This window comes from Haliotis cracherodii, unplaced genomic scaffold, assembly GCF_022045235.1.
Source record: "Haliotis cracherodii isolate W230 unplaced genomic scaffold, xgHalCrac1.p SCAF_15, whole genome shotgun sequence".
Taxonomy (NCBI): Eukaryota; Metazoa; Mollusca; class Gastropoda; order Lepetellida; family Haliotidae; genus Haliotis; species Haliotis cracherodii.
Window position 1 is genome coordinate 15,635,697 of NW_027266270.1, and position 24,131 is coordinate 15,659,827.

Here is a 24,131-nt window from a genome sequence, read left to right on the forward strand (position 1 = left end):
ATATGGTTGTAAAATCTGGGGGCTTGACAACTGTAAAGCAATTGAATCTGTTCATGTATTTGTTTACGTAAACTAATTCCCATTAAGAAACGTACGCCTTTATACATGTTGTATGGAGAACCTGGAGCAGTATCTTTAATTAACTCTATCAAAAGTCGAATAGTATGTTCAAATTTAAAGAACTTTTAATTGTAAAAAATAAGTGTTATAAAAAAACTCTGTAAATTCTTTAATATCATTATGAAAACTGTAAAATCTTCCATGCAAACCACCCCGCCTTCTTATGTTTATACTGTTTGTAAGTTTGTACCTCGATATGTCGAGTATGGCATGGTAAAACCAATTTCTATTCCATGGTTCTGTTATATGGTTGTACCTCATATGTCGAGTTTGGTATGATAAAACCAAATCTATTACATGGTTCTATTATGTGGTTTACACACTGAACTTATTTGTGTCTTTCCTTGACAGGTCATGCATGCCAAAGTCTATTAGTCAAACAAATAGTTATATAGGCAGCCAGACCTAGGACGACAGCTGGCATGGATTTTGTTCTTATTCTGTTTCCTCCTGTCCAGTTTCTACCAATGACAACATGACGCACTGACATAACCAACACAATTATATACTATATGATCTCCAACATATATGTTTCGATGTTTATGTGAATATGTGATTATGTAATTATCAACATGGAGTTGGCTCAATCAACTCATTAATCTTCATATATTTAATTTCCATCTTCAACTGAAAGTGAACTCTACAGAATAATTGTCCATTTGGAAACACATGTATGGTCAGTACAGTGAATGAGTGTCTGTGCATTTGGTCAAATGGATGATATACGGCACAAAGAGTCTGATATACGTTAAATAGCAACGTTCGTTTAATAGACGAAGTGTTTTTTGTTATACAAATTTCTGTTTCAACATTGAAAGTATTGTGTTAACTTCCGACTGGTTTCATCTCGTTTACTGTGAATGTAGTGGATGCATGTTTTAATATATAACACGGTGTGAAGCACAAATAACGAAGTATGAAGCCGATAATTCTATCAAATTTAAAAGTACCAAGAACTCGAGAAACATCAGACGAACAATAATAGGCTTTCTGCTTGCCTGCCTGCCTGTCAGTTTGTCTGTCTCGCCTTCCCCCTCCCTTCCCCTATGTTCGTTTGTGTGTGTGTCTCTCTCTCTCTCTCTCTCTCTCTCTCTCTCTCTCTCTCTCTCTCTCTCTCTCTCACTCTCTCTCTCTCTCTCTCTCTCTCTCTCTCTCTCCGTTCCTCCGCGTGTATCTTCATGTGTCCCTGTGTGTGAGTCCTCCCCATCTTTCCCCCTCTACTGTTCTCTTCATGTATCTCTCTGTCTCCTTCACCCTCTCTCTGGTCCCCCTTCTCTCTCTCTCTCTCTCTCTCTCTCTCTCTCTCTCTCTCTCTCTCTCTCTCTCTCTCTCTCTCTCTCTCTTTCTTTTGTCATCCTAATATTGAGTTATAAGCTCCATAAAATTCGTCATATATACCCTATTACTTGTTTGTTCTAACAGTCAAAGGAATTGAGACATACAGCTAAACGATTCTATACATGCGAGAGACGACGATGGAGCTAGCATGCTATTACCGTCCCCTGCAGCTGTAAGCGGCACCACCACGCCGCCCTGCAACAACCTCCACTGCCTGCCACACATTACTACATTCCCTGTGACATTCGTGGATGCCCAGATCAAAGCGGCTTCGAGTACTTTAGTCCTTATTTCAATCAACAAAATTCATTTGTTTTGCATCGCATGTCCCTGAAAATTTGTAAAAAGTCGTACAACGACAATGAGGCATGTTGATAAGGTTTCTGGTGGCACTACTGGGAACTTCTCATACATCTTGCTGTGAACTGTTAAAGAAAGATTGCTCCCAAATTAGACGTTTTTCTGAAAAGTGTAAATGGCAAGACGACATATGATTATTTTTCAACACAAGCACATATGGATGAATATCATTGTTTGTCGACCGCCTCCGTGGTCTAGTGGTAGAGTGTCTGCCCGGAGAGCGGAAGGTCCGGGATTCGACCCCCGGCCGCGTCATATCAAAAGACGTTTCGAGATGGTACTTGTTGTTACCCTTCCTAACGCTCGGCATTAATTGGTTAAGAACAAGAACTGGTCGGCTCGGAGTCAGTATACTGTGTCTGAGAGGGGCATCTATGTTAAACTGCGGCATGGTATCTCTCCGGCCAACACAATAAATTTGGCATTAGTCCGGACTAGTACAAACACGCACGCCGGTACGCACGCACGCACGCACGCACGCACACGCACTTGCATGCACATCGACGCGACGTTAAACCCCATTTCACCCCACGTCAACATTGTGTGTCGATGTGGCATGATTTCAAAACAGGTTTTCACAACATACTAAACAATGAATTCTATATCCATATTATTGTTTCGTGCGCTTTGTGAAATATGAATTATCAAATGCACGCGCCAAATTCAGTATATACTAATTAATAGGCAGTATACTAACTAACGAGATTCACAGTCGCCATTATCCCTCGAATGATTGACACTTTGCACACAGTCTCGTTTCACAACTAAAACACCGCCTCAGTGGCCTAGTATATAGGGCATCTGTTCGGAGAGCGGAAGGTCGGTGGTTCGGTCTCCAAAGGGTATTCAAATATGGTACTTGTTGTTACCCTGGCTGGCGTTTGACATTAAGGGGATTAACAAGAATCAGAGTCGAGCTAGCACAATACCACTGGCATTAGTCCGACTAGTACAAGCGGACACACACACACACACACACACACACACACACACACACACACACACACACACTGACACACACACACACACACACACACACACACACACACACACACACACACACACACACACACACACACACACACACACACACTGACACACACACACACTGACACACACACACACACACACTGACAATTGATCACATGACATTTTAGGCAATACGACACAAAGCGACACAAAGCTATATGGAGATCAAGTTGCAATTTGAACGACGCGACACTACGTGACACAAAGCTATATGGAGATCATGTGACACTTGGTACAACACGATACTACATGACACAAAGAGACATGGATTTCAAGTAACAATTGGCACAACACGACACTACGTGACACAAAGCTATATGGAGATCAGATGACAATTGGAACAACATGACATTACATGACACAAAGCTATTTGGAGATCAGATGACTATTAGCACAACACGACACTACATGATACAAAGCTACATGGAGATCAGATGACAATTGGCACAACACAACACTACATGACACAAAGCTACATGGAGATCAGATGACAATTGGCACAACACAACACTACATGACACAAAGCTACATGGATATCAGATGACAATTAGCACAACACGTCACAGCATGGTGCCAATCTGGACAAATCGTGTGACAGTGACGTCATACCGCCTTCCCTGGGTATATTTGGATAAACGACCATTGCTTGACATACACTACAGATCACAGGTTCTATAAAATGTAAATGCCATCATGTGTGTTTTGTTAATGGAGCTTTGTACAGAACAGACGAAACATTATATATTATATATAAGTCGTGAGAGGGATTCTGGTTGAGATTAAATAAATATTTGTTTTGTAATTTCCATTCGTGATATACAACGTCTTCATAAAGAAAATGTTCACATTTCATATATATGGATCCATTTCTAGGCCAAAGTAACGTTTGTATTATAACATATAAGTACACTGTATTTATTTCTTCATGCTTTTTTTCTTTGATTTTTTGTTTTTGCGCCAGCTGGTAACAGACCCTGAGTTCGGCTGATATTAAAAAGAGGATTTAATATATTTAAAAGTATAAAGAAATATATGCATTGTAATAATATCGAACAACAGTCTATGCAAAGACAAACGCACAGTTCAGCTAGTCCAACAGCTTTGTTATCTAGTCGCTTAAACTCTCAACTTAAAAGTCTTCCTTTTCCTACTTTGCTTTCTATTCTATCAAAGTGAAGATTTACATGAATCTGGCGTGTGAGGTATTGGATTTCCAAACAGTTCGAATGCCAGGGGTCTTTATCCAGTCAGTTTTAGCCTTTCATCCAACAATAACTGCATTAGTCGGTACCACTTGTCACTGTTGACACATGAGTGTAAACAACCGCTACTCAGGGCAGGAATACATTCAAAGAAGACAAAACAAATACTATTTTCCTTTCAAGTTCTGATTAGATTGAGCAATTGGGCCTCACGAATGGTCTCTAGTAAACGTTTCATTCAATACAGAATTAGCAGATAATCTACAAGTTCAGAACAGCATTGACCCCTAATAGATTTCATATGTTCTATAAACGCATCCACACTATGCTATTATGACTGTGGGCAATGTCCAAGTTCCAGACACTTGCAATAAATACAGATTAATCGGTGTTTAATGTCAGGTAGTGATGAATTCCAAAATGACTAAACTAATAGCTGAATCATTTGTGGGATGTTTGTGATGGTTTTCATTTTGCTTTCCATTAGCGTGATATCAAAGCGAAATTATCGTCATTAAGAAACGCATTATTCTGGTATTAGAAGTACCTGGGGAGAGTGATCCAAAACTGACCAGCAAGTACTCCCACACTCTTATAGGTACTGTCGATAGCCTAGCTTTGGTGGAGTTTGAATTTCCTTTCTCAGGGTTGCCTGTTTGAACGACCGGTGAGATTCGGACACACAACTGACGATAAATTTTAAGATGGAAACATATCAACTGACAGATGAAACGGGAATAATTTCGTTTTCAATCTTCCCCCTGGCCGACGATCTGCCACAGGAGAGGCTTTCCCGCACGTTGTTCCTCATTTGACTCTGCCTGCAGTGAATGAAACTCTTTTTTGCTCTATCTACAATAACGTTATTTATCTATATGTCCAAGCGATAACAATGTCGTAATAAATGGATTAAAAATCTGTCGACAACTGTACATTGTGGCATCAAAGGGACCGATCATTTGATATTATGGGTGGAGGGGGTGGGGTGGGGTCGGGTGGGGGGGTTGCTGGGATTTAATCGAAAATTGCTTGAAATAAATAATAATGTTTCCGAAGTATATGTTCTACAGGAAGAGTCTTGCATTTGTTGAACATGTTCTGTACATTGTATGCGATCATCTGGTATCATTACTGGATATACATTCACACACGTGCTGATGATGATACAGTGGGAATAGTACTCTGGACACTGAATTTAGCAATTTAGGAAGGATTTCAAAGGGTTTGTGTATAGGTAAAGTTTGACATGACTTTTGTGCAGCACATGTTTCACTGGAAGAGTCTGCCATGTGCAGCACTTGTGACATGTGTAGCATATATTCTGACAGTAAAGTCTGTCAGGTGTAGCACGTGAATGACTGTCAAAATCGTACACGTGTGGCACATGCTCTGTACTATTTTTCCCATCGTCTACAAGATCATCCCCAGAACTTTCATACTTATTTATTGAATCCCTTATTGTCTCTGCATGGCAATCCTGATCTATATACACAAGGTATTTCTCCAATGCAGCCGGCTGTTTCATATGGCATAACGTGCCTGCGCTAGTTAACAACGTTTCAAAATAAAATAAGGTGGGTAAAATTTAATTACTAGTAATTGAAACACGATGATATTACTGGAAATTGTTTAAGGGTAGAGGTTCATTGGTTTGTTTCTCTATTTGAAACCAGATGTAAAGTCAGTGTTCAGTGGTGTAAAGGGTTTTCTATATTGCAACCGATATATTTAACATCGATTTAACCTGATGTTAACCAGATTTATGTGGATGTCACACGTATATGGCCAACGATATTCATTTGAGAGAAGTTAACACAATAACAGTTTTGTAGATCTGAGCATATTGATGTCATGTTGACAGAAAAAGGGTGAGTTAAAAATAGGCTTTGATAATGTACATACGTATTTCAGTGAAATCACGGCGTGTCAGCTTGATAGCCCATGAGGTGATGCAGGTCGTGGACGTGTACCGTAAGTGCTTGCAGACAAACCTAGAACTATAATCAGGGGAAGTCTGGGATTCGAGTCAACATCCATATGATTCTGGCACGCCCAAAGGACGCAAGTCTTCACAGCGAAGAGCGGCGCTCAAAAAGACTGGACGTCCTGGCGTTAAAGCTGAGATAAAAGACGAATCAATAATCTTTCCTATTTTGAAGCTTACACTATATTAAGATTTGGATGGTTGATATAGATTGTTACTGTACAAGCACGTATCTTTTCGAAGTCGTTATTTTGTTCTCAAATACTTACACTCAGCTGATCTCGATGTCTAAATCGCCCAAGTACACTTTGGCTGTGTCATTTAGGACCAGGAAACTTACAAGAAAAAATATTTGCATGCTTGAGAAGTATGGACATGTTATTGAACAAAAAGCACATGTTCATCTGTGTCTTGATCATTGTCAACATCAATCACGATCAAACAATCCTGTAAAGGCCGGGGGTTCCAGCACTCCTTCCCACAACACGCCTTTAATTCTTACCCTGAAATAATTTGTATTTGTATCAACAGCTGTTCATAAGGTGAAGATTGCTCTAACACCCCACCCACCCCGACTAGCCAACATCAACATATATACAGAGTATTTGCTGTAAAACCGAATTCACTCTTCCCCACTCCCCCATCCCCTTTAAGCTACAACAATGTATCATTCTCGTGAAACGCAAAAAAAAACATTCACAAATATGTTTTCGAAATTAAAAATATTGTCTTTTCTGTGGCCTTTGAATGATGCATGAATGTTCCTTTTGATGAAGTCAGAAAAAACCAAAAAGGAATAATAATGATAATTATATTAATAATTATAGGGAACTCAAATCAGTTTTATCCATGGCAGACTTTTGTAAATACAAAAAAAACATATATAAATATTTACAACCTGAACAATTAACATGCTGAATCTAAATTATGTTTTGTTTGTTTATTTATGTGTTATTCAAAGCCGCACTTATTAATACTTATTCCAGCTATATGGCAGCTGTCTGTAAATAATCGAGTCTGGACCAGACAATCAAGTGACTGACATCATGAGCATTTAATTAGGTATCATAAATGTGATAACAAATATTTGATTCTAACAGTTGGGTCAATCGGTACAACACCATCACGCTATACATTCTGTCATATACTTTACTGACTGATGGCATGATAGTTTCTGTGATCAACTTGTTGCCTGGTGCATTGTTGGGACCTACACAGTTGCAATGATTTGGTTGGTTTGTTGTTAAACGCCGCACTCAGCAATATTCCAGCTATATGACGGCGGTCTGTTAATAATCGAGTCTGGACCAGACAATCTTTTACGGCAAGAATGGGTTGCTGAAGACCTATTCTGACCCGGATCTACACGGGTCTGAAGAGGAAGGTCATCAATAATATAGAACTTGTCTTCAGTTACATATCCAACGCACAGATCCTTGTATGCTTTTCCTGTTTTTCTATCCGTTCAAAATCTTCCACTTTTTCACGTGCAGTAAAATAAAACGGAAGATATGAAATTGTCGGTAGCATTAACTTTATCAAGATCAAGAAATGATCATTCATATTTCAAAGCACACACTACGTGCACATCCCTTAAATTACAAACCACATTCCTTCCTTACTCCTGGCATGGAAACAAAGACAACTTCCGTTGCAAGGGATGGGGGAACTTCGGTGACATATGCTTTGACTGGTTTCCTGGCTTGCTTAAAAACAATTTCAGTATTGTCATTTGGATACAAATTCATACATATTTCGTGTGTTTTTTTCTGACTTCATATTTATAAGAAACCAAAATGGCGATAGCGTCAACAACAAAATCAACGCACCACAATACAAGAATTACGGCAACCGGTATCTTTTCAGTAAGGACGTCGTGAAGTTTCGAAATGTTACACACGATGATGATGCCGCATCAGTGTGTGGAGATCTCAACGACTGCAGTGATAGTAAAGACATTTCACTGTGTAAAATATCATTATGTATTAGGAACCGTTTTACTTCTTTACATCAAGTTTCATGCCTTGAGACTATGATTGGATCAGGCCCGCGTCTTGCAATGATGCAACAACTTCAACAACAGCAGCAGATCGATCTCAGTGATGCCAATTCTCTCAATGATGCAGCGTGTGTCAGAGGATGGAAGACAGAATCCAATGGCCACTGACATATTGCCTTATTTCCCGACCAGCGTTCAGCGCCAACGATGAAGATAACGCGATCGCGGCCACAAAACTCGCTCAGTCACGGAGGAAAAAAATGATTTGTGATTCAGTTGATAAACGTACTCTATCCGTCTTCTATGTGAATAATTTACCTTGCAGTTGTAAGATTTGGAAAAAAAAACCATTGAATTAGTTTCAAACTTTTCACGCAGAATGATTTATTTAAGACCTCCCCCTCATCGTTGTCTCGAGGAAGGCACGGGGTATTCCGGTGTAAATTGTAATTGATAGCAGTCAAACAGTAATGGCTTTTGAAGCTGCATATGTACCTGATTCTTATTGCTTGCAATAGGGCCGTAATAAAAAGAAAACATTCCTTTGAGAGATGGGATAATCTGAAAAAAGATCCTTTCTTCCGTCTGTGAATAAAATATCGTAACATGCTTTTCGACAAAAAAGAAGACAGATTATTACAGTCGGTGAAGAAAAGTAGTGAAACAACTGTTTTGTTGCATTGGCAACTCAAAAAAACGAGAAGAAGTATATTTACTAGTATTGGTCGAAACTCACCGAATATAAGATGTCGTAACCTGAAAACTGAGTCTCAATACTAACAGGTCCAACAATCATATTGGTATATTTGCTCTCAGAATCCATTAAATCTTATAAAAAAACATGGTATAGCTGCAATTGTGATGACGTCATTTGACAAACAATCACAATTATCGTCCTAATGCATAACTCAACCAATCTCTGATTTTTTAATCATTCATGTTCAGACATGTGCATATTATAAACTAATGTGGTTTTCAACGCTGCATAATGGACATATAATGAACACTCACAGTGAAATCAAACATGCTCGGTTGAGTGAAACAACATTACACACTTGTTACAACATTTCGGAACAATCTCATAAAGAAATCGCTCTGTTTGTCTATACCCGAAATAACCTAAATGCATTATTCAGGCTAACGGTACCCAATAGGTAGCTCAATCTGTAAATTCAGTTGACACGTTTAGCATTTAAAATGAGCATGGAACATATCGAACTCAGCAATGTATAAATTGTTTGTTTGAGGCCTCGTGAAGCGGAGCAAAGTTTGTGCACGGTAATGGATTCATTTATGTTTAACTCAACGTAAAGGCATTTACTATAAACGATTATACCGCCACATCAGAGCTCGTTTCAGTGCTAATCAGTGGTCGATGAAAAATAGAAGATACAGGCCATGTCATTGCCACACATCACCTACTAGTATGTAGATTCAAAAGGGTGTAATAAGCATTGTAGGCTTTACCTTTGATGTCAGCTAGAGATATTATTTTCGTATTTGTTACAAATGGCAGAGCTGTTTTTGAAGTATAAGCAGTGGAGATTTCTTTTCTTCCTCGTTACGCTGTCCCGTGTAATAGGTGTTCCGCACCGTCAGTGACAGCCTACCGCAATCACAAGAGCGACGTTCATGTTAAGGTAATCAATATCGCATTTTTCTCCAATTCTTGACGTGCCAAAAATTGAACTGACAAACCACGTGCTTAAGTCTGCAATGAACGAGACTTGGGTGTTTTCTCCGACGTCCGCGCGATGACAGCCGAGGTATTACAGCGATTGGACAAAGGCTGAACTATACCTCATGTTGACGGTGCTATAATTGAAACACTTCACATTTACCATTTTCTATTGATTTCAGAACTTTTAAATGAGTTACAACAAATCGTTTTGAGGTAACCCATGTTCAAGAGATGACTAAACTTGCTGGGGTTTTTTTATCTTACAAGTGTACAAATCGATTTTCAAACGTACATCAAAAGCTAACGCAAAGCTGTGTTCAAGACCTAGCTTCGAGGATCATATGAAGACGCAACATTTTTTAAATGGTTAGAACAAATATTCGTATCACTATTAACTTGTGAAAATGTAATCATAATGAAATAACATCCGTTTCAGACGGGATAGCAATATATAGATAAAAAATAGCTTCAAGATCAATACATTTTTTCACGTCAAATACCAGTTGATCCCCGTCTGGCAATGCGGATACTTCTCACAATGTAGAAAGTCAAAGAAGATATTGACGAACCTTACAATTTCTGTTTACTATTGTTTTGCGTATGTCGTTTTTACCCAATATTAGCTCAGAAAAGGGCTATTTTAAAGCCATAATTGACCAGTCTGTCTTGGGAATCCGCTTAATTTCCGATGGCCATTTCCTGCCAGAATTAATGCAGCAAAAATCTCGGGCAACTTTCACTGGACTTGGAGACTCACGACCAGAGTTCCGCCCTAATCTTAGTCAATTATAGGGCAATCGCCATTCGCTAGTTAACAGTCCTAACTGTTTGTCCTGCAAACACGGTACGGATTGCAGAACGGGTGCAGGGAACAGCATGCGGGGAGTGTGGAATTGTGGGTAAACGTCAGAGACTTTGTTCTCATTACAAGGCTCGTGTGTGGAATCTATTTAAAGTCTGACAACATTGTCTAGTATTGATAAAGGATGGATTTGGTCTTACTTACGCAATTACTCTTCAAATGAAGGATGTGAATTGGGATCTCCAAAGAACGCGTGCGTGAGAGAAAAGAAAATTTGCTCTTCTGTCATTAGCCTATATTGTTCCTGTTCGCCAGACCAAGTGAACATCGCTTCGACAAGCATTAACGCCATCGATTCCTTGCTCGGTCAAAAAAATAAGAAAAAAAGTTAAGTGGAATTAGACATGCATTTTAAATGACAGTGTCAATAATTAACCTTGAAATCGTTGTGCTATGTCGACGATAAGAGATGTGTTAAGATGTAGAATTCAGTGGAAGCGGCAATAAGTTTACGCTTAAACCACAACCCCACAGACCCTGTATACAATGCAGTTCAATATTGCCCCTGCCATCAAACAATGTCGAGGAACACTACAGTAGTAATGTCACATAAATGTACTACTACTCGTTTCCAGCTCGTGTGCAATGGCATTTTATTTTGAATGCAGAATAGTGTTGTACCTTCATCAAGATAAACTCGAAACTTGAAGTTGGTGGACAGAAATAGACGGGTCGCCATAGAACACAGGTGACACAAGGATAACTTTATATAAACCCACTATTTCGGCCACAACAGCCAAACAAATTCATTCTGTTTCAATATTTAAAGAGTCAGCAGCGGTACAGTATGGAATCCTAGAAGGGACAATGTCGCATTTTTCGCATTATCGCCCTTACAAACGCAGGCAGAAAGTGTCCATTTTGTCCACTGTGGTTAATTTGGACAATTTTTACTTGTTTTTGTAGTGGTGACAGCTCGACAACGCGACAATGTTCTTTCTAGGTTTTCATAGTACATCCATGATATTCGGAAGACTCCATTACGTCCTCATACATTGGTTGGGTGAGTGAGTGAGTGTTGTTGTACACCTCTATTTGCAAAATGCAGCCATTAATATATTACGTGACATCAACTAAATGTCACATTCTGTACTACGTTATTGACACGGGTGATCGACGTGACCAACATTCTAGTTACTCCACCAAATCCTGCTCAGATTTCAACGTAAGGAACCGACCATGTGAAATTTAGGTATTTATTTGTACTCTTCTTCTTTTTCAAAAACCCATAAAAACAACACCACCCAAAAACAAATTAAAAAACAAAATTCCAATCCGCCCAAAATGACATACCAAACACACAATAAAACGAAACCAAAACAACAATCTAAAAGAACCTAAATAAAAGAAATAAAAGCAATATAACATTACCACTGGAACAAATGAGAAACAAAATGTGTTGTGGATCCAAAAGGATGCATTTGTATTCTTGGCTGAAAGGAAATCCCAGAAAAAACATACTGTTTCTTAGAAAATAATCAGCCTTCCTCAGTAAAACTTATTTGTGGCTTGACCTCGTTCGTCACACCACAACGGGGCCCTGGTCACTTGTCATTTTATTGACCACAACAATAAGGTCAGTCGGTCAACTTCCATTTAGCACAGAAAATAACATACACGCCAGGATTGTGACTTATGAATTATATGTAGTGATCTTCACTGATTAACTTAGCCTTCCAGGAAGAATGAAGGGAGCATGGCAGTAAGATTACAGAGCAAAAGCCTCAAGTATGAAGCAAATTTGATGAAGTCTGATTTTAAACCGACGCTGCCAGAAGATCGGACAAGGCAAGTATTTACCGCTTGGATTATTGTCCACGGTGAGAGCCAAAACCTCATTATACCAATCAACCAATAGTTCATGGTTAATCTAACAAAACCCATAAATTGGATTGTGGGCGCGAGGTAAGCAAGGCCACACTCTTGGTTTGACCAGTGCATTAATAAAGGGGGACCAGACTGAGACTCCGAGAGCCGGTGAGGAGGACGACCCATAGTTGGCGATCCGATCTCCCCTTAACCTTCAGCTTTACGTCAACCAGTGGGAAAATCATGTGGAGTCTAAACGTGTGTCGTACTGAAAAACATCACTTAGCCTCTCTGCGTGTCTCACTGTATAACATCAAATGGCGTCTCTGCATGTGTCACAGTGTATAACATCAAATAGCGTCTCTGCATGTGGCTCACTGTATAACATCAAATAGCATCTCTCCGTGTCTCACTGCATAAAATCACAATGGTCTCTGCATGTGTCTCACTGTATAACATCAAATAGCATCTCTCCGTGTCTCACTGCATAAAATCACAATGGTCTCTGCATGTGGCTCACTGTATAACATCAAATAGCATCTCTCCGTGTCTCACTGCATAAAATCACAATGGTCTCTGCATGTATCTCACTGTATAACATCAAATGGCATCTCTCCGTGTCTCAATGCATAAAATCACAATGGTCTCTTCATGTGTCTCACTGTATAACATCAAATAGAATCTCTCCGTGTCTCACTGCATAAAATCACAATGGTCTCTGCATGTGTCGCACTGTATAACATCAAATGACATCTCTGCACGTATCACACTGTATAACATCAAATAGCGTCTCTACATATGTCTCACCGTATAACATCAAATGGCGTCTCTGCATGTATCACACTGTATAACATCAAATAGCGTCTCTGCATGTGTCACACTGTATAACATCAAATAGCGTCTCTGCATGTGTCACACTGTATAACATCAAATAGCGTCTCAGCATGTGTCTCACTGTATAACATTCAATAGCGTCTCTGCGTGTGTCACACTGTATAGCATCACAATGAGCTCGAGTCTCTGCATATGTCACACTGTACAACATCAAATAGCGTCTCTGCATGTGTCACACTGTATAACATCAAATAGCGTCTCAGCGTGTGTCACACTGTATAGCATCACAATGAGTCTCTGAATATGTCACATTGTACAACATCAAATAGCTTCTCTGCATGTGTCACACTGTATAACATCAAATAGCGTCTCTGCATGTGTCACACTGTATAACATCAAATAGCGTCTCAGCATGTGTCTCACTGTATAACATTAAATAGCGTCTCTGCATGTGTCACACTTTATAGCATCACAATGAGTCTCTGCATGTGTCACACTGTATAAAATCACAATGTGTCTCTGCATATGTCTCACTGTATAACATTAAATAGCGTCTCTGCGTTTGTCACACTGTATAGCATCACAATGAGTCTCTGCATATGTCACACTGTACAACATCAAATAGCGTCTCTGCATGCGTCACACTGTATAACATTGAATATAAATATCGTTTTTGCATGTGTCTCACTGTATAATATTAAATAGCGTCTCTGCGTGTGTCACACTGTATAGCATCACAATGAGTCTCTGCAAGTGTCTCACTGTATAACATCAAATAGCGTCTCTGCATGCGTCACACTGTATAACATCAAATAGCTTCTCTGCATGTTTCACACTGTATAACATCAAATAGCGTCTATGCATGTGTCACACTGTATAACATCAAATAGTGTCTCTGCATGTGTTACACTTTATAGCATCACAATGAGTCTCTGTATGTGTCACACTGTATAAAATCACAATGTGTCTCTGCATATGTCTCACTGTATAACATTAAATAGCGTCTCTGCGTTTGTCACACTGTATAGCATCACAATGAGTCTCTGCATATGTCACACTGTACAAAATTAAATAGCGTCTCTGCATGCGTCACACTGTATAACATCAAATAGTGTCTCTGCATGTGTCACACTGTATAACATCAAATAGTGTCTCTGCATGTGTCACACTGTATAATATTAAATAGCGTCTCTGCGTGTGTCACACTGTATAGCATCACAATGAGTCTCTGCCTGTGTCACACTGTATAACATCCAGTGTGTCTCTGCATATGTCTCACTGTATAACATTAAATAGCGTCTCTGCGTGTGTCACACTGTATAACATTTGAATAGCGTCTCTGCATGTGTCTCACTGTATAACATCACAATAAGTCTCTGCATGTGTCACACTGTATAACATTAAATAGCGTCTCTGCATGTGTCTCACTGTATAACATTAAATAGCGTCTCTGCATGTGTCTCACTGTATAACATTAAATAGCGTCTTTTCATGTATCTCACTGTATAGCATCACAATGAGTCTCTGCATGTGTCTCACTGTATAACATCAAATAGTGTCTCTTCATGTGTCTCACTGTATAACATCAAATAGCATCTCTGCATGTGTCTCATTGTATAACATTTAAATATCGTCTCTGCATATGTCTCAATGTATATCAATAAATAGCGTCTGTTCGTGTGTCACAATGTATAACATCACAATCAGTCTCTGCATGTGTCACACTGTATAACATCACAATGAGTCTCTGCATGTGTCTCACTGTATAACATCAAATAGCGTCTCAGCGTTTCTCAGTATATAACATCACAATGAGTATCTACGTGCGTCTCACTATGTGACATCAAAATAGGTCTCAGCGTGTGTCGCACTGTATATATCACAATGAATATCTGCATGTGTCTCACTGTATAACATCACTTAGCGTCTCTGCGTATGTCGCAGTATATAACATCACAATGAGTCTCTGCATGTGTCTTACTATATAACTTCACAGTGAGTATCATCTGCAACATGCATATGTGTATATATACGACGATGTATCCCAGAATTATTCCAGTATTATCCAGGTACTACATAGTTGTACCCGAACGTACCATGCGATTCCATGTATGTTCCCTATGATTTGCATTAGTAAGGTGACGATCCATAATTTAATCAATATATGATTATTTAAAACTGTTTAAGTACTAAACAAATTCACCCTTGGTTGATCTGACCTTCTATAACATACTGTCTAGTCTAAGCAAGGACTATTCAAATACAGCGAAATCACTATCTAAATTCACCAGGGAGTTGGCCTCCATTATAGGCGCATCTTACATAAACAACATGATAGATTCTGCCCAGAAACACCACGGGGTAAAATAATTACGTCCTTTTCCTCTCGATTCTCCAAACATGGACATGCTATTGAGTCTATCCCCATCTCTGACAGGACATGTAGATACAACAGACATAGACGATATAACCCAACATCAGCAACACCAACAGCAATTTGTATTCTTGTGCTTAAATAATTACACGGAGCTGTCAAAGTCAATCAAAGCTAATCATGGCGGGCAATCTCAAATGTCATCAACAATGAGACACAAAGGTTCTGTTATTTCTCCCTGTTACTCACAAGCCATAATACGACTGTAAATCACCAACGCGCATCAAACACCTCCCAAGACATTAGCTATGACAAACGGCAATGATCGTTGACTCTTTCCGTCTCTGGATTGTACTCAATCTGCGCAGGATCGAGGTAACCTAGGTCGGAATTCCATTGGAATTTATCGGACCCCGTGTGGTTTAACACTGTGATGGATCGGAGTTTACAGGAACGGATGTCCCTCCTAGTGCTTCGATCCCCACTACGGGGGCCGTGCTGACTCACTCGTTTATATTTTAAGACAGAATTAGTTCATTAAAGTGTTCGCTTTAAATCCCATGTGGGCATATGGCAGACTAATCGAGTTGGGTTTAGCTCAGCTGTTACTGGTATTTTACCTTGTTCAGGGCGTGTAAGCTGTGTGTAGGAGTGCGCGGGCTTGTATGTAATGAAAACACAATTGAATTCGTAAATGTTTATGATAGAAACAAGTTTGTTTCACGGACACGGTGTTTATAACTAGAGTACTGTGTGACCCCGGTCGCTGTGATTGTGAATCAGTCTACATAAAACACACAGCACCATTGTAAACTTAACAGTCAGATATTTCGTCATGTTTGTGACATTCTATCATATAGTGTAATCGATACGTAGTTTCCGAGACGAGGCGTCCTTCAGAATATCATTGATCAGTGCTTTCTTTTTTGGTTCCACGGTACACTTTCTGCATTCCAATGTAAACTTTTCAGTACCCTGTGTTTGTTAAAGTTGGGAATTGATTTCAAAATGTTATTTACTGGGGTTGTTTATATATTTTTTAAATTTCTATTTGCATACTTTCCTTGTTTTAATTTCTATGATTTCGAATCATGTTTCGAAACGTGTAATATACTGTGATTTTGAATTCTGCTAAACAATGTTAATGTAGCAGGTTCTCATCGTAGAAGTCAAATTTAATATATTTTGAAAACTACAGTCCGACGTATTTTTAAGCAAGTGTTTCAGATTCAAATCACACATGGACAGCAATTCAACTCTAAACATCTCAGTGGAACCAGGTTATCTCGCCCTTGACGCAAATGACGTTTAGAGCTTTAAACTTCAGTGATATCGGTTTATTAAGACTCTATCTGACATGAAAACTCCACCTTCGACCCACCAAACATCAGAGATACATTTAATCATGTGAGGTAGAAGCAAATGTAATTGTTCCACAGGTGAGTAGTTGATCTCAGGAACAAGCTTTGCGAAAACAGTTGAATAACTCCAGCGGAATCTAGGCCAGTTCTGGCCATTCAGCAGAAACATTGTAATCCGGTCGCAGATATTCATCACGGGTAAAACGCAGCCTTGCGGAACACCAACACTCACAATAATGTCTTTACAAATTTTCGTGTAAGCACATTGCGAGGTTTTCCGAGTCGGCTCGGCTAAATGAAATGTGATGGCAATGTTGACAGACATTTGTTGGCTTTGATGAAGACAATGATTTGATCAAGGGTTATAAATATGATCGGGCTGATTTTTATGATGGAATTCTGCGGCTTTATTTAATGATACGGGAAGGGGGCTGTTCTTCAGCTGACGAGAGGAAACCTCGTAAACACTACCGAATCCTGGGAAATTCAATTAATCGTTTACAACAGCCTCAAAGACTTTGAGGATGCTAAGGGGACAATTATATGTTTATCGTTAATAATCCATGAAATAGAACCTTTTTTACAATTTGCGTTGTTTATTGCTGGGTCACGTGACGACCACATGCGTAGGAATATGGTCTGAGCTTGCCATGCGTGGCAATGCTTTGGCGGGGTTAATATCTGTGTTGTCATTTCTAAATAGGCATTATCGGCTGTCATGCCTCAAATGTAGAAGCTCCTGGATACGTTATGTCATGCATGTATAATATCATACAATAATAATTAATTGCACTGCCCGTAACATATATTCTAAAGTTGCATATATGTTAGTAATGAATCTAGACCATCAAAACAGAGACAAACAGCCGCCTTGTTAGAGGGCTTTCTATTGTTGCATGAACTTGACTACCATGTCGTGAGCTTGCGACCAAATTCTATTTTTCTGCAGCAGCAACAGGAGACCCATGAAGAACAGGGTAGAGAATAGGTTTTCAGCAACCCATGCTTGTCGTAAGAGTCGATTAACGGGATCGGTCGGTGAGGCTAGCTGACTTGCTTGAGGCATGCCATCGTATCCCAATTGCGTAGATCGATGCTCAAGATATCAGTCACTGGATTGTCTGATCCAGACTCGATTATTAACAGACGCCGTCATATAGCTGGAACATTGCTGAGGCATACAGCGATTGACATCGTTAGCATCGATCTCCGGGATACGATGGCATGCATCAACCATGATCCCAAAGACCTATTCTACCCTCGATCTTCACGGGTCTCCTCAAGATGTATATGCATGCGCTAATATTTAAGTTAAACTGAATCCTTGCTTTATGTTTAACTAACAGACCTTTGCTGATTTTTCATCTTGTATCATCTATATGGCCAAGCATAGACGGATCTTGATGTACGGACGCCACATCGCGTTGACGAGGTGGATTAGGGGATGGAAGGGTGAGAATGGTAAACTTGTAGCTCCAAAAACTCACATTTCCCGCTGAGAAAACAAATCATTTAATCTTGAAAAAAAGTCGATTTACCATTTCATAACTTACAAGCACTTTTCTCCAAACATGTAAATGTAATTTAAGCACAAAGAACTTGTCGGAAGCTCCGCTGTGCATATCGAAATATTGGTATTTGCTGTCGCCACGCAGTATAGCGTGCTTTGAAAACTCCGGCACTGGCGTCACATCTTCCCCGAGGGGTGGCCTCAAGAGCACGTGCTTTATATGTCAAACTCTAGTGCGTGTTAGGTCTCCGCGCATCATTGAAACTCACAGCCTGATGGGATCTTATCGGAAGTGCTATAATACAATGTCGAAACCTTTATTGAAGATTATTTACTTTTCACACACTCGCGATTGCATTTCAACTTTTATGACAACAACATTGATTCGTTTGGCAGCAATATTGAATTTTGACGGTCACGGGCTTTGGTGATCGAATAAATTCCAATTATGGCTACCGTGGCTTATTTGATGGATATGTTTCTTCCATCAATATTTCATCATCGTGGAAAGCGAAACTCGTTGGAGGTACGGAACACTATTCGTTAAATCTGGGAAAGTAATTTCAGGGGAAACCGTTCTTAAATGACACAAATCTCCGAGGGCCCGTCGACATTTAAAATAAATCGCTTCCTTGATATTCTTTGTGACTTCCTACTTCCGAGTATGTTATGAAGACAAGATAATCCGTGTGTTGATATCGCGACAGAGAAACAAATCACTGCCTCTGGCCTCACAAGTCAGTTATAATTACAAGTATCGTAAAAGTCACAATTCCAGCAAAGTTAACGGTGTCAGGGATTTCCTTTGCACAGCCTGACCTGACTGAAATGGGTAGGGAAATACCATCGAGTGAATTGACGTTCATGCCAATGATGCGGTTTCATTTCGCTTCCAGAGAATTTTGAGAGAGCGAGCGGACATTGTTCTCTGCCACAGTCAACACTATTCCAACTGCAAACCTTGGAGTCTCGACCTGTAGTTGATATTCACGCCGTTTGGGTACGACGACATGCAATCAGATCAGGGACCCGTTCCACAAAACGATCTTAGTGCTACAACAATCGTAAACCTATGTTAGAGTATTGGAGTTTCCGTCACCTTAGGTCTCTAAGGTCTCAGGACCGGAGCCCTGATCTGATTGCATGTCGTCGAAATCCAACGGCTTGGATCGTTGTTTATGATTTCATTAAAACTGATTAATTGGTGAGTGTCCAGAAATTGTCCGGAGAAGCGGCGAGTGTTTCAAGCGTACTATAGACCGGAAAAGCCTTTCGCCTCGCCTTGTACACATGCTAACAGCCAATCACATTGCACCGGTCCCTTTACGCATGTGATGGGCAAAGCTTATTTCAGGAAGCAGTAGGTTTCGTATTTTTGGCATGCGCTTCTCTCGTATCTGTCCCGCGCAGTGCAGCGGGATTTACTGATTAGTTACTTTTAGGATATGTAATCTATCAGTGGAATTCAGGCACGCGCCAAATAGTCAAACGAAACCATGTTACCAAGTTTATTGAGATCACATGTTCCACCGCTATGCACAGTTATCGGACAATCGGGCAATCGGTTGTGTATTATTTGGTTACAACAAGAAATGAAAGTAAATCTTCAGTAAAATAAGACGTTGCTCATAGCGATGAGGGGGGACTATTATTAATTGATTCTTTTAGATACGTACACTCAACATTGTCTTTCTTATTGGACCGCGTCCGTGGTCTAGTGGTAGAGTGTCCGCCCGGAGAGCGCAAGGTCCGGGATTCCATTCCCGGGCCGCGTCATACCAAAAGACGTTTCAAATGGTAGTCTGGTGTTCGGCACCAATGGGGCTTAAATAAGGACTGGGAGGCTCGGATTTAGTATACTGTGTCTGAGTGGGGTAGTCATGTGAAACTGCGGCATGGTGTCTCAGTGAGCTAGTCCGGACTAGAACAAGCAGCCACACACACAGACAATCCACATTACATTTATGTAGGTTTCTATTCCAGGCAGCGTTAAGGTAACCGGTAACGTTATCAGTTATTTGTGGATGACACACACACAAACAAACAAACACACAAATAAACAAACACACACACACACACACAAACAAACAAACACGTGCAAAAATCTTGGACGCAGTCTTGGACACCCAATTTCACCTCACCTCACCTCACCTCACCTTTCTTATTGTTTGCAATTGTATTTATCTGTCCTGAAGATGAAATTCTCCATCCACTTTCTGCAGCCCCATGACCACACTCCGCCCACCACGTCGCATGCAGATCTGTATGCATAAGTGCCTACATTCGCCTAAAGAGTTACTGAAACAATTTTATGCACCAGTGATTTATTTCATTCAATTTGACCCCTTCGGGTACATTGGAGACTAAGCCAGGTACAAATGATAAAAAAAAAGTTGTAACGAGTACTGGTCATGATCAAAGTATTCGGCTCGCAGGATATATATGACAAATGGATCCAAGATAGATGGATAGATGGCTGGCTGGCTGGCTGGATGGATGGATGGAAGGCTGGCTGGCTGGCTGGCTGGATTGATGAATGGATTGATGGATAGATACATAGATAGATTTGACCCTTTCTTGTTTGCTTGTGTGTTGTATATATTTTGTGTGTTGTATATATTTGGATCCAAGATAGATAGATAGATAGCTGGCTGGCTGGCTGGCTGGATGGATGGATGGATGGATGGAAGGCTGGCTGGCTGGCTGGCTGGATGGATGGAAGGCTGGCTGGCTGTATGGCTGGCTGGCTGGCTGGATTGATGAATGGATTGATGGATAGATACATAGATAGATTTGACCCTTTCTTGTTTGCTTGTGTGTTGTATATATTTTGTGTGTTGTATATATTTGGATCCAAGATAGATAGATAGATGGCTGGCTGGCCGGCTGGCTGGCTGGCTGGCTGGATGGATGGAAGGCTGGCTGGCTGGATGGCTGGCTGGCTGGCTGGATGGATGGATGGAAGGTTGGCTGGCTGGCTGGCTGGCTGGCTGGCTGGATGGATGGATTGATGGATAGATACATAGATAGATTTGACCCTTTCTTGTTTGCTTGTGTGTTGTATATATTTTGCACAGCCTCACAAATACAGACTTGACGCTGTGAAGCATACATTCTTGCCTCTTCTATCTAAGAGCGCAGGAAACATCATTTCCAGTTACAAAATTTGATAACAGTGTTTAGATTCGATTTAATACATCGACGGTTCGTTCGGGTGATGACCCGATTTTGAACGTAGGTCAAAGCCGATCTCGCAATCAGAAAAGCATCTGGATTAGGTGTTGATTTCAAGCCCAGGAGAGATAAACATTATATGGTAATTTTAGTTAGTGATAGGAGTGATGGCGCTGCTGACGTCACTCCCAAAACGAAGCTATTGTGCCGTGTGGATGCATCATATTGACCATAACAGAATAGAGATAGAGTAACCTGGATAATCGTGGATAATCGTGGCGTCGATATAGCCTAATTAGGGTTAAACACTAAGTGATGTTTTCAGTTAAATAAATCATTGAAGCAGTCAACGTTCGCATTCAAAAGAACAGAACATCTGCCAAGTATTCAAAGAGAAAACACAGTACTCAAAATTTAAGACATCTTTGAAGTTGATGAAAGCTTCGCCATGTGTATTATATACGTGGGTGAACTCGGTTTAATGAACGATTGACTTCAGTGCAACGGGAAACACTAGTTTTTAAGCTCCATTTTCAGATATGTGTATCACGCAATGCAGTGTCATTTTGTTCATATTGGCTGGTACCTGTCTGTAATTGCCTCGCGTCGCCTTTATGATGCGCTCAGGGATACTTCAGGATCAATTCTGAAAGAAGAATATGCTATTTGTACACTCCTTATGTCTTTGTCGATTATAGGCAAAGATATGTCCTTCTTTGTGCTAGAACTCTGATTATTAACGATATCAGATTGAAAAATAGTTCCAACAAGTTAGGTTCGGCCAGTGTGACGGCCATCATCCAACCATATCCGCTGATCTGTACAACCGTCCACATCCATCTGTTGATTGTCCGCTGATCTGCCCCCTTGGTATGTTCTGAGAGTACAACCGTCCACATCCATCTGTGGATTGTCCCCTTATCTGCACCTGATGTGTTCTGACAGTACAACCGTCCACATCCATCTGTTGATTGTCCTCTGATCTGCAACCGATATGTTCTGACAGTACAACCGTCCACATCCATCTGTAGATTGTCCTCTGATCTGCACCCGATGTGTTCTGACAGTACAACCGTCCACATTTATCTGCTGATTGTCCGCTGATCTGCACCCGATTTGTTCTGACAGTACAACCGTCCACATCCATCTGTTGATTGTCCGCTGATCTCACCCGATATGTTTTGACAGCACAACCGACCACATCCATCTGTTGATTGTCCCCTTATCTGCACCTGATGTGTTCTGACAGTACAACCGTCCACATCCATCTGCAGATTGTCCTCTGATCTGCACACGATATGTTCTGATAGTACAACCGTCCACATCCATCTGTTGATTGTCCGCTGATCTCACCCGATATGTTCTGACAGCACAACCGACCACATCCATCTGTTGATTGTCCCCTTATCTGCACCTGATGTGTTCTGACAGTACAACCGTCCACATCCATCTGCAGATTGTCCTCTATCTGCACACGATATGTTCTGATAGTACAACCGTCCACATCCATCTGTAGATTGTCCTCTGATCTGCACACGATGTACAACCGTCCACATCCATCTGCTGATTGTCCTCTGATCTGCACCCGATGTGTTCTGACAGTTTATTACCCACGTTGTGACGATACAGGTGGTACGATACTAAATCCTTGTTTTATTCGTTTTGATTGGATAACCGTGACTTCATTTTTCATTCATAAAAAATCGCGAGACGTCATTCATTTGCAACTACAAAGCAGAACTGAAGCATTCTCATGAGAGCGGGAGATATTTGCAAAACGCTTTATTAAACCAAACAAGATAGTCACACGCATGAAATTCGGTTTGCATTTTTCCTTAAGTTATGCAAAGAGCTTCTACAGAAATTATACAATCGAGCTAAATACATTTTCAATGTACGACCGATCAATAGATCAAGGATCCCAATAAGCGTGACACACCCGACTCTCAATCTGATTTAACGTAAAAGGATAAGCGTGGTGAAATGAAGTCAGTTTAAATTCTGGACAGATATCTAGACTTACTTGGGATGATCCGGCTGTGCCATCAGTGTCCCCTCCAAAACGTTTTTGTGCAACTGTTTTGGTAGTTGTTTGACTGCACGACCAGATCACTCAAAGTGAACATTTCCGATACAAATCATTCGAAAACTCCGTAGAAGTGTGCCTGACTTCTGATTATGTGGCCCAAAATATCCCAAATGTGAACAATAACATTCCCTATCTCCAGTGTAAAACACTGTGAGTAGATCATGGTTGTCTTTTCTTATTCTGGTGGTGACTTTGCCCTTCGATCGTTCGAAGCTGTGACTGACATGCAAGCAGACTTGAGTTTGTTGATTTTCACGTCTTCAGTGTAGGGTGGTACATTTAACACGAATGTCTTTGGCGAACACTGTGATTTTCCCCAAAATGGTACGGACATGATATAAATTCTGCTGATAGATCAAGGACCATTTTGATTGCGCAGACGGGACACCGGCAGTGCGAGTGGCC